Source organism: Elephantulus edwardii, unplaced genomic scaffold (genome assembly GCF_000299155.1).
Source record: "Elephantulus edwardii isolate Elephantulus edwardi_28Jun2011 unplaced genomic scaffold, EleEdw1.0 scaffold00011, whole genome shotgun sequence".
NCBI lineage: Eukaryota > Metazoa > Chordata > Mammalia > Macroscelidea > Macroscelididae > Elephantulus > Elephantulus edwardii.
In genome coordinates this window covers 9,610,039-9,623,399 of record NW_006399761.1, presented here as the reverse complement: position 1 = coordinate 9,623,399, position 13,361 = coordinate 9,610,039, and the positions used below count along the sequence as shown (strand labels likewise).

Below are 13,361 nucleotides of genomic sequence, written 5' to 3'. Positions count from 1 at the left end.
GATTGATTCAGTGACTGGGATAATTGGGATGGGAGTGTCAGAGACAGTGCGATTGGCACAGGACAGAGCGGAGTTTAGGGCTGTTGTAGATAGGGTCGCTATGAGTCGCAGGCGACTCGACGGCACATAACAACAACAACAACAACTAAAGAATAGTTCCTATTTCTACAGCATTAAAGTGTTTAAAACCAATCAATTGCATTATATCCCATTTTATAGTTGTTTTTTGTTGTTGCTGTTAGGTGCCATTGAGTCAACGAGAACTCATTGCTGGTGGATTTGAACCGAATGCCTTTGAGTTAGCAGCACAACTCCTTACTGCTAATTTTCACTCCTAAAATTTATGCTCATATCACTGTATGCCAGGTACTTTCAAAATAATTCTGAAAATAGTTTCTTTATCTTCCTTTCTGTCCTCACTTTCTCTAATTATTGATATAACAGATAAATTAAGTATATATTATTAGTAGGAAGATTTAAGTTATGTATAAAGCAATACTGTGCAGATATTAAAATAGTGACAAAGATCCACTTCTTATGTACAAGGATAAAAGTTTTGTGACTTACAGAAGCAAGTTGGAGCGCAGCATTTTTATGGCCCTTAAATGTAAATTACATTAATTTAATAATTTGGTATTGAAGCAAATAACCAAAGTATAAAAATTATGAAATGCTAAGGCTGTGTGCATAGCTGCAAAACTGTCTTGAGTATGGGTTATAAATAATTTTTTAATTTATTTTATAAAAATTCCAATTTGTGGTTTGATTTTTTTCAATGTATATATGTTTTTATATATGTGTGCATATTTCTTGTAGTCTTGTTTACAGTAAGCACATGACATTCTAACAAGACTTAAAAACAAACAGATATTAAATATTTTTCATCTTGGAATTTTTTTTACAAAAACCCACAATTTCAGGTCTAAAGAACAAGTTTTATATGAACACAGACAAGCTCACAGCTTAATGCATATTTATTTTTTTAATCAGACCTTTTGTAATAATGGCGAAAACAAATTCTAAACCTACAAGAAATTTTGAGTCTCAGTACAAATGGTCTTTCTACTTTTATCTCTTCAATTCAGTCAAATATTGTCTTTAATACCAAGACTCAAGAGCTTTGGATGATACAGGTTAATTTTCGGTAGTTCAGCTGAATATTTTGGGACTCGTCCAAGCTGAGGCCTTAGAGACTCATTGAGCATTGATGTGTACTGACCCTGTGGCTTCATTTTGTTCCTCCTTCTCAGCTGGTCCTCAAAGCTGGTTCCATGCAGACAGAATACTAAATTAGAGCATCTGGCCAGGCACTCAGGTTCTTACATGGTTATTTTATGTGCTTATTTTCTGCTTTTAAATGATATAACCTTTGAGGGAAGGGTGTTTAGGTTTTGTTTCTTAATTACACAATTCATACAGATAGAAGAAAAGGAAATTTAGAAAGTTCAGAAAACTGTAAATGAAAATTATTCATGCCCTAACTGGCAGAGGTAACTTTTGAAAATATTTTCATCTAATTCCCTCACATAGCAAAACTTCCACCCCAGTGATTCTAAAAAAAATTTAAAAAATTAAGTATTGTTTATTTACTATTCTGTGGTATATTTAACCATGCAGAATATAATTTTCAAAAACATGTTGTTTAAGTATTGCTACTACCACTGAACTAATTAATTTTCTGTTTTTAGGAAACTAAACTGTTGCCAGTATTTTATTATTATAAATAATCTTCTCGGGAATTAATTTGTCTGTAATTCTTTGAGCACAGTTGTGATTATTTGTACGGTTTCATTTCTAGAACTTGAATAGTTGTGGGAAATTTTATGTGTGTTTTAAAAGCGCTTACAAATTTACTAAAGCAATTTACATTATCAAGAGGGCATCTTTTCTGTTTTACACTGGCTGTTGTCAGGAGAGGGCAGTCCTTTGAAAAATGCAATGTGCTGGGAAGGGTAGAGATTCAGAGACAATAGGAAGACCCTCGATGAGATAGACTGACACAAAAACCATGACAATGGCCTTGAGCATGATGGATATTGTTGGGTTGGTTTTTTTATTTTAATGAAAGTTTATAGAGACTTTGGATTTCCATTCATTCATTGTTGCACTTTTCTCCCTGCCCACCCCTTCTTCCCAATTTGCTCTTCTCTTTGAAAAGTAAAAGAAAAAAAAATTCTTTCATTGTTATATAATTTTCCCCCTCAAGTCCACTCCACTATGCTACCTTCGTTCTGGACCCCTGTCTTGATAATAATATCTAATCATATATCCCTTTTAAATAGTTCTCTCCCTCATCTGTTTCAATGCCGTGTACATTATTTATCCCCTCTTTCACAGTCTCCCCCGAACTCCTCTGTCGGTCCTCTTTTATAACAGTGGCAATAAGCCGTATTTGTCTTTTTTGTGACTGAGCCATTTCACTCAGCATAATGTCCTCCAGGGTCACTCATTTTGAATAATATTGCATGAGTTCCTTGTTTTTCAATGCAGCGTAGTATTCCATTGTGTGAATATACCACAGCTTCTCTATCTATTCGTTTGTTGATGGGCACGTGGGTTGTTTCCAACTCTTTGCTATCGTGAACAAAGCCGAAATGAACATATGTGTGCATCTATCTGCTTGGGTGGCAGTTATGGTTTCTTGAGGGAATATTCCAAATAGTGGAATTTCTGGGTCAAATGGTATTTTCTATTTCCAACTTTTTGAGGAAACGCCATACAGGCTTCCATAATGGTTGTACCATTTTACACTCCCACCAACAGTGAATAAGGGTTCCAGTTTCTCCACAATCTCACCAGCATTTGTTGTTTGCTATTCTGTTAAATTTTGCTATTCTTATTGGGGCGAGATGATATCTCATAGCTGTTTTGATTTACATCAGGATAGGACAGAGATCAGATCTGTCGTTCATAAGGTTGCTATGGGTCACAGCTGACTTGATGGAACCTAACAACAATGCATATTCTTATGGAATTCACATAAAATATGTTGTGGTAGTTGAGTAGTGGAATAGATTAAGAGAGATAGAGGCATTGATTCTGCATGTCAAGAACTATGTCTGTGCTTACTTGTTTCCATATTTTGCTTTAGTATCTTTGAGATACAAAAAAAAAAAATTGCATAGAAGATTCCCCATCTTTCTCTCTTGGAGCCAGCAGTAGCTTTGAACTGCCAGATAGACACAGCCTTTGGATTAATATAGTGCAATTCCCTTGGGACTAAGAGTGTGTGTGTGTGTGTGTGTGTGTGTGTGTGTGTGTGTGCGCGCGCGCGCGCGCGCACTCGCGCCCGCTCTCTCTCTCTCCAGTCGTAACAATAGAAATGTTTGTCAAAGATTTTTCCCTTTACTACATTGAATATCATCACATTGTTTTATAATCTGATAGACATGCTTGCATTTCACATTTTTTAAAACAGGTTTTAAATTTTTACTGTTATTATGTGTTTCAGTAAAAATTTACGGACTTTGGATTTCCGTTCACTCACTGTTGCACTTTTCTCCCCTCGCAACCCTCCCCCCAGTACACTTGGAAAAGGAAAATTCTTTGATTTGTTTTACAAACCCTTCCCCAGGTCCACTCCACCATGTAGCCCTCACTCTAGATTCCTGTCATGACAAAAATACCTAATCACATATCCCTTTTAAACAGTTTTCTCCCTCATCTGTTTCAATGCAGTATACATTATTGAACCCATCTTTCTCAGTCTCTTCCCAACCCCAAGGTCACTCCTGTTTTACAATAGTCACACCATGCAAAATTTGTCCTTTTGTGACTGAGATACTTCACTCAGCATAATGCTCTCCAGTCTCTCCCAAGTTATGTATTTTTTGCTTGTTTGTTTGTTTGTTTTTTATTTAAATAACATCCAGTTTATTACAAATATTTAGTATTGGCTTCCCGTATTTCCCCCCTTTTGCTTTTATCATAATTATGTTATCATCTAGATGAGCATCCTTTATACACAAACAAACAAATTAAACATAATAAACTCAAAGAAATACTTTCAAAATCTCCATATGATCAGAAGGATTCAGGTTGACTATGCCTTGAAAGTTTGTTTTAGTTGCCCCATTGCCACAGTGCTTGTTAAAGCTAGTTCTGATTAATCTCCTTTGTCAGTGTGTCCTTTGCCATTGCCTATCACTCCTCCCTGAGAGAGACTTCATCCTGGCGGCGTATTCTCTTAGCTACTTCCTGCTGAAAAGGGACGCTGTAGGTTTCAGGGTGACAATCTTCTCTCACTACTCTAAAGGGCCCCTTTGGCAATAGGAAACACGTAGACTATTGTGGAGATTGATTTTGAAATTTAGATGCACTGTTATCAATTGTGCTTAGCCATACATGTTCATATCCTTGAAGATGCATCATGGAACTGTTGCAGCCTAGAAGACACTGAATTTATTTCACATGTATATTTTTGTTTCCCCACCATTTCCGTTTGTCTGGTCACTGCTACTAATTTGTCCTATCATAACATTACATAGCGTTCCACCTTTAAAAACTAAACAGGCATTTTGGACAGCACATTCTTGACAAAGAAACCTGGACAACATTTATCAGATAGGGTAGGGAAAGTTCTCAGTCAACTTTATAAAAAAGGACTGCCAGATATCAACTGTTACAGAAATGAAATAAGACAGAAAACTTTAACAAACTATTTTCTTAAAGAGACTTCCTCCACTTCCAGAAATCTTGAATAGTCTCCTGGTCTGTCATCCAGAAACAATTCTTCACATAATTGATGATTTGGCTTCCACTTTGGGAAGAGAACCACCTTTTTCTATACTTGTTTGCATTTTTGCTTTAATGTCGTCTACAGAAAAGGGGTCCTTTTGGAGTTTGGGGAGTTTTTTCTGGTTTTTTTTTTTTTTTAAAGATTCTTGTCCTTTCGATGGTGGAGTTGACGGTTTTGAGTCTTTTCCATTCTGGTTTGATTTTTTGCGCATTTTTGGCTGCAGTAACCCATATAGATTTCTTCCCTGGTGCTTTTTCTTCAGCCTCACCATCATCAAACTCGTCGTCATCATCATCATCATCTTCATCATCGTCGTCGTCATCTTCTTCATCAGTGGCAACTGTCACTTTTTTCTGTGCAACTTTGTTACCACCTGCAGGGGTAGATCTCTTTCCTGAAATACTTGAAAGTTTCCTTCCTCTTCCTCTTCAGCATCTGAGTCCACATCTTCCTCCACAGCTACTGAGTGTTGTCCACTTACATGCACAGGCCCTGAGCCACACTTCAATCGTAAGACGACAGGTGGTGTTATTTCAAAGCCCCCAAGCAAAACCATTGGCTGTACAGACATTTTCAAAGTGCCAGTGTTCCTTTAATTGGGCTGCCCTGATAATTCATTACCTCTGCTTCAACAATGTGCAAATTCATCCTTTGCTCCAGCCCCTAAACTGATCATTCTTAAAGATAAATGGTGCTCATTCTCATCATCCTTATCCACCTTCAAGTGATAATCTACGTCAGCTTTCAGTTCACAACCTAAAAGGAAGTTTTGGGGCCACAGGGGTCTCATGTCCATATTCATCATATCTTCCGTGGATTGTTGGCTCACATTTATGTGGGAGAGAAGGATGGCAATAAAACACCACTGTTAGGAAGAACAACCACACAGAACGGAATCACAGCATGGAATGTAGTAAATTTTTTTTAATCATTGCTCCTGAATGCTATGTAGTATTCCTGTGTGAAGGTACCACTAATTTTTTTTTTTTTTAAATTATTGCTCCTGAATGCTATGTAGTATTCCTGTGTGAAGGTACCACAATTTCTGAATCATTAGGTTGTGGTTGGACATTTGGGCTGTTTCCATGTTCTTGCGATGGTGAATAACGCCTCCAATATTAGCTATATTGTAAACAAGAAACTGCCAAGTCTACAAGCCACAACAACATCCATTGTTATTTGGATGTCTCCAATCTTCTAACTGAATCTTCCCATACTTAGTCCCATTTATGAAGTATTTCCACTTAAGAAGAGCCTGGCAGTAGAGAGATTAAATACTCTCCTTACTAACTGAAAGTCATCAGTTCAATGTGTATATGTCTATGATCTATCTATTTCCGTCTGGACTTATTAGTATGGCTACTCTTAGGACCACAAGAACACTCTCTCTCTCTCTCTCTGTGCCTCTCTGTCTCTCTGTCTCTCTCTCTCTCTCTCTCTGTGTGTGTGTGTGTGTGAATATTTATATAGTATTTCATTACAAGAACCCTTAAGCCTCTTAGTTCTCCGTGCCATGTCAGTGCTAATTTACACAAGGCTTTGCTATCATGGTAAAGATTATCAACTAGGAAACTCTATGGGGTAGTTGTACTCTGTTCCGTAAGTTTGCTGTGATCCAGAATCAATTCTATGGCCCACAGCAACAGCATTCCAATTAGTTATTGGTGTATACTTTCCAAGAACCAATTAAGCCATGGGTTTTTTAATCTTGTTTCAGAGAAGAGGGAAGAAAAACAAACTTTGAACCAGTTGATTCTGGCTCAGTCCCTTGTTAAAAATATGTATTTCCATTCCAGGACTGAGTCAGCATATCTAGGATGAAAATGTAAATTTCCAAACCAGGGGTGGGAGAAACCACCCAAAAAAACAAAACAGTTAGAAATCCTATTTTGAAGTCATTATAAATATAACAGTCTCTGTCTTTCATTTAATAACATTTAAGGAAAATATCAAGAAGCAGAGGAAGGGAGGGAATCTAGATTAATGCTGGATTTTAAGCTAATAGTAAATTTGCATCCCATTTTCCCCCCATACCAGTCTCCTTATTCTGTTTAAAGCAAGAATTGCTTGAAGGTCAGATACCGTAGTGTCCCAAAACATATATTCCTGTGCTTTTTTTCCAAGACATGAACTTGGTTTTTAGTTTAGTATCAGTGGTAGGAATTAATCTTGATCTGATCAGAATTTCTCTATTTTTCCAATCGTGCATCTATTTGGAGCACAATACGATTTCAGACAACTGGGCAGAGAAGGGAGAGAGTGTGCAGTGATCTTTGATCTTCTGTGTGTAACTCATTCTTGATGGAGACAGCGATAATACTTGCATTTCCATCTGGACTTTATTTATTAGCATAGCCTCTCTTTCATTTGGGCCACAAGAAATTGTTTTTCTTTTGTTCTACTTTGCATTTACATAGTGCTTTATTATAAGAACACTTAAGTGCCCTGGTTCTTTCTTTGCACCATATCAGTGCTAATCTAGACAACAATAAGAAGACCCTACAAGCCCTTGAATCATGCTACAGTGCTGTCTCAGATCCATCCACCTGCCTACACCACTTATACCTATACCATTTATAGATTTTTGTCTGCTTCTAGCTATAAAAGATACTTGAGGTCCTTCCACTTCCTTGTAGATCAAAGAGAAATTGATACTCCCAGCTCTTAAATCTTCCCAGAAATTTCTCTTGCTTTCCCATCCCCAGACTTTAAATGGAGGAATAATGACCAGGTCTCTCATTTAGGAACACACCAAGTTCTCTTTATTTCCAGTTTGATTCTCCTTTCTGAGATTTAGGCAAAACTGACTTCCCCTTGGGGAGAAAAACTTATCTATGACTCAATCTTCAGACATATTTTCTCAAGTTTGATCCACAGCTGTGGAACACAAGGCAAAGAATTGGACTCTTTTAGGGGCTGCATTTTACTGTGTCATCTCGTCATGTGGGATATCGTGGCTGCTGAATGTGGTGGGAAAGGGATGGAAAATTGTTCCTGAAAATTCTGAGTGGGGGGAAAAGTTTGTATACTAAAAATGTCATTCCTACTACGACTTTGTTGAGAACATCATCTGCATCTCTGTCCCCTAAAGGGTGCAATTCTCCCAGTCACACCATTTTGGTCACTGGGTAGTAGCCTCTCAGTCTCATCATCTTGGATAAAGAGGTAATCATAGAGCCTGACATAACCTCTAGGGAGTTACCCTGCTACCTAAAGGTGGTGCCTCTCAGAGGTTCAAACCCACCAGCAACTCTGCAGAGGAAATATGGACAGTCTCCTATTTATAACCATGGAAATCCCCCTGGAGGTTCGACTATGAGTTGATTTTAACGAGATGGCAATAAGAAAGAGAGAGTCTTAAGTTTATGAGGAGGTTTAATCTTGATACTAACAAAATAAATGGTAAGGCTGAACATTATGAATGAAGCATTAATTTTGGCTATTGTTGTTGTTATGTGACATTGAGTCACTTGTGACTCATAGCAAATCTATGTAAAACAGCCCCAAATCTTGCTCTTTCCTGTGGCAACCTTATTTTTCTCTGACACACCTACCCCTTTTAAGCACGTCACTGAATCTATCCATCTCATCAAGAGTCTTCCTCTCCTGTGCTGTTCCTCCACCCTCCCAAGCATGACATACCTCTCCAGGAACTGGATCTGCCTTGCAACATGTCCAAAGTATGTCAGACGAAGCCTCAGAATCCTTGCCTCCAAGGAACAGCCTTGGTCTCACTCTCTCTATCATGAACCTGTTGTTAACTTATAAAAGAAAAAAATAAACAAAATTAAAAAATATACCCCAGCTTAGTGACCTTGAGTCAGAAGCAACACATGGGTTTCTGAAACTGTGCATTGCATTGAAGCAGTTGCTCAATTTTCTGCCATGAATCACCAGAGGGACACAGCCTATGGATTAGCGCTGTAACTCCTTATTTTAAAATTTACCTATTTCTCAACTTCAGTGGCTTAGTCCATGATTCTTGAGATAGCATGATCTTTCTCATAATATCAAGGGCTCAATAATATTAGCTGAATGGTCAAAGAAACGAAAGGTTTATCATTATCCATTTCATTAGTATTAAAATGTTAAGCTTTACTAATTCAATATTCAGTATTCTTCACAATTTCTTGCTAAATACTCAAAGCCTTCTCATATTTATGAAGCATTATTATTTGTTCACAAATCTGCCACTGGCATAGGAGGAAATTATAATTGAGCCTATCTTGCCTATGGTAAAACTAATTTATATCCTTTTTAAAAGACAATTAATGATGAATAAGGAAATATTACATGCAGAAGAGTCTGTTTCAAAGGGCTTCAGGCAGAACTTTCAAATCTGAAAATAATTCTCAGACAACACTTTAAAGCAAAAACATTGTAAACCATTCAGGGCAACATTGCCAATCTGACTTTTCCAGACCTTCAGATGATTCAACAACTGATATTTGCCCTAGACACCTTTGCCTAATTTGTCCTTGTAAAGGCTGTGAATTACAAAACTCACTATGGAAAAATTACTCTTCAGGTGATTTATTTAATGTCTAAGAAAGAATTTGCTATGACGTTTGTTTATTTCTTTTCTTTTCTTTTTATATGTATTTTATTCAAACAAAGGATTCCAAGTAATATAATATGTTACATGTTGGGTTTCTAACAAAAAGGTGAGCAGTTCAATGCCATCAGTCATTTGAGAAAAATGGGTAATCCCTTCCCAAAAAGTCAATAGACTGAGATGAACAAATGGAAGGTCGCCATGAATAAGAACTAACTTATGGTCTTCATCAGTAGATGTTTGAGTCCTCTATTAATCCGTGAGACCATGGTGCACCTTGGTCTCTAGACTGACATCATTGCTCTTCAGCTCTCTGGAGAGGTCCATGACAGCAGATTTCACTAACGCAATTCGTCTTTTGATTTCCCAACTGCGGGTGCTTGAGTGTTGATTGTGGAGTCAAGCAAGCTGAAATTGTTAACAACCTCTATCTCTTCTCCATCTGTCATGGTATTGTTTTAAACTTATTTAGGCAAATGTATTTTCACTGTTTATGTCAGCATATGATACAAAATCATACTTCATAAAGTAGAAGGTCTTTAAGAAAAGAGGAAGCTCTTCAGCGAGGTTGCGTGAATGGCATGGGACCAGGCAGAGTTCCATTCTGACGAACATACATTCTCTGTGTGAGACAATTGGCTTACTGTTCCCTAACAATAACAAACGTATAAATATTCTCTCTTGAAAACAATTCATTTTACTTAAAAATATGTATGTGTGTGCAAATACAGTTAAACACAAGCCATGAAACAGAAGGCCTGTAACTTTTACATTTTCATTTTTCATTACTACTATACCTAATATCCCTGGCATTTTTCAGTGAATCAACATGCTACCCCGAAACCATAGTGATAGATATGCATTTAACTCCCTGATACCTCAGTCTCGTGTAGGTGTGACATTAAGAGGCATTTACAGACCCAAATTTAGAACCAGAATCAAAAAATGTTCAAAACAACACACTTGTTATCATTGGCATATAGAATTAAAAAGTGTGAACAGAGATGACAGAGCATGTTTATGTAAAATACTGCATGAATATGAGTAAGCCTGTTAGCACAATTAAACAACTTATCTTAGTCAAATAGCTATGTATCACAAAGGCAGTGTATATGTATTTTTAAATATTGAAAGTGGTTCTTTTAAAAGGTAAATTCAAGCCAACCATTGTATATTATCAGACCTGACTCCCTGCCATTTTCGTAATAAAATTTTTCCTATAATGTAATTTTAAATCTTCTTCAAAGGATAATATTTTAAACTCTGTTTAAGCTCTAAAAATACTATTGCTTCTACCCAACCCCCACTATGTCAAGGGCACTACCAAGAAAAATCCTCTTATTGGCCGTGTAGTTAGTTCCTTTTGTTTTTCATGTAGAAAGAAAAATACTATCTCTACAAACTATCCTACAGAGGGAAAAATTCTGCAAATGATAAAAATAATTCTAATGTCAGGAGCCCTAATTTCTTTGTTAAGTTTCAGTACAAATATTGATGAAAATGTCTCTGTTCTGGAAATATTTGTGACTGAGCAAGATATTGAATTCAATAGCATTCTGGTTGTGATTTAAAGCAGTTAATAGGAATTATTCTATTTAGATGTTTAAGAGGCTTTTCTCATTTCCTTCATCAGGTTCAATCATAAATGGCTTAATCATTCAGAAGACATTACTGAATTAGATTGCATTAACTGCATAATAACAGAAAAACGGGGCAACAGGGAAACAAGCAGACATGCCATTAGGAAGGAACTAAGTTCATTCCCGTTAATTCCTTTGTTGATTTGCTGAAATTGTGAATGCGACCTAAATGAAAAATTTTGTTGTTTGCCAGTGTCTCTCCACTTCATGAAAGTTGTACCTTTTTCCCCCAAAAGTCAAAGCTGAAGTTTCACAGGAGTAAAGCTTTGCATGAGTGATTTTTTTTTTATGGATTAGGGTAGTATATTCAACCACTCTTCATGGGTTTATACCACGGGACAGGACCACACTTTGATATAAGGATCCAGAAAACAAAATATGCTATAAACACATACAGGTAAAGCATGCACTTGAACTATAACTAAGTCTTATATTGGCCTTGATCTAAGTCACGAATAGGAAGATACTATTCTCCAAAGGAAGTTCCTAGGCTGTCCAATTAGTAACTTTGTATGCTAATAGAAAGATCGGAGGTTTGAGGATGCTCAGGGGAAACTTAAAAGAAATATGATTGCTGTGATGCTGAACACTGTGACACTGATATGTCAAATGTGAGAATGGTTACCCATGGGTAGTAATTGACTTGACAGTACATAACAACAACAGTAAGAGTTCCGGTGGCCTAGTGGTAAGATGCAATGCAATCCCAAAGCCACACAGTTCAAATCCACCACCCGCTCTATTATAGAAGGATAGGCAATCTCCTCCCATGCAGTTTACTGCATCTGAATATCTGCTGGACAGTATGCAGATTCTGATGGCACACAACTATAATAAGTGATTAGAGGACTCTGGTAGCATAGTCTATATAGAGTTATATTGCTAACTCAAAAGTCACACCTCTCTGGTGGCTCTAATACACCAGCTGACACATAGGAGAAAGATGAGAAATCACCTTTCATGTGATTTAGAGCCTCAGAAACTTGCTTGATGGTCAGGTCTAAGTCGGTTCCAACTCAACAGCAATGAGATGAAGAAGGCGAAGGCGAAGGTGAAGGTGAAGGCAAAGAAGAAGAGGAGGAGGAGGAGGAGGAGGAGAAGAAGAAGAAGAAGAAGAAGAAGAAGAAGAAGAAGAAGAAGAAGAAGAAGAAGAAGAAGAAGAAGAAGAAGAAGAAGAAGAAAGTCTATCTGCTGTTTTTGTTTTGTATAGTAATGCTTAAGAAAAGTTTCTATATTAATGCAATTTTCACATTCTTTCTAATATGTAAAATAACTCATTTGATCACTTCTTACTTTCTGTTATTCATTGTACTTGGCAATTTACATCTTCATTCAATGGACAACTAAGATGGTCAAGAGAGGAAAGAAGAGATGTTCATAGTTTAACTCTTAGCCTATAATTGACAGAACTGGATTCACCACCACATCTCTCCGTTGCAGTTAAGATTCTGACTCCTCCTGACTCTAAAAGAGAGTAGAGTTGCCCCGTAGGCTTTCCTAGGCTATGATCTTTTAGGAAACAGACTGCCACATCCTTCTCTCACAGAACAAATAGGGGGTTTTGACCTCCCCAAACTTTCAGCCCAGAATTTAACAGCCCTGTCACCAGTGCTCATTAGTTCAGGCATAATCAGGTTCAACTTGAGCAAAAAGGGAAATCTAGTAAAATACACAAAATTACAGAAGAAGTAATAACCTTAAGACTGGTAGTGCTTTAAATGACCTCAAAAAAATACTACAACTCCCCAGCAGCAATGTCCAAGTTCAGCATGGCAGCAAGCAGCAAATGCTGCCAAGGTCATGGAGAAATTGGAACTTTTCTTCACTGCTAGAGGGAATATAAAATGGAACAACCACTATGGAAGTAAGTCTGGTGCCTTCTCAAAAAGTTGGAAATGGAAATTCCCTTTGACCCAGCAATTCTGCTCCCAAGAATATACCCTAAAGAAACAAGAGCCACAACTCAAACAAATATATGCACAGCCATATTTATCACTACATTATTCATAATAGCAAAGCAATGGAAGCAACTCAGTGCCCATCAACAAACTACGGCTAGAAAATCTATGGTACAGTCACACAATGGAATGTTACACAGCTTGGAAAACAAAGAACTTGTAAATCATTACACAACATAGGTGAGTCTGAAGGACATTATGCTGAGGAAAATATCTCAGTCACCAAAGGACAAATACTGCATAACACCACTGTTATAAAACAGAACTGACAGAAAGGGTTGAGGGAAGAATAGGAAAAGGGTGGAAAGATAATGAACACTGCATCAGAACTGTCCAAAAGAAATATATAAGTAGGCATTATATGTATGGCAACAATCTGGAACAAAAGGTTGATTGCAAAGTGAATTAGGGGACGGGGAGGGAGGAAAATGTGCTAAAATGAATGCATTTTAAAATTTTTATAATAAAAA

At 37.1% G+C, this 13,361-nt stretch overlaps 1 pseudogene; it reads right to left on the bottom strand.

Annotated features, from left to right (window-relative positions):
• Nucleotides 1-4,665: 4,665 nt before the first annotated feature.
• Nucleotides 4,666-13,361, bottom strand: part of LOC102852694 — a 28,666-nt pseudogene continuing 19,970 nt past the window's right edge.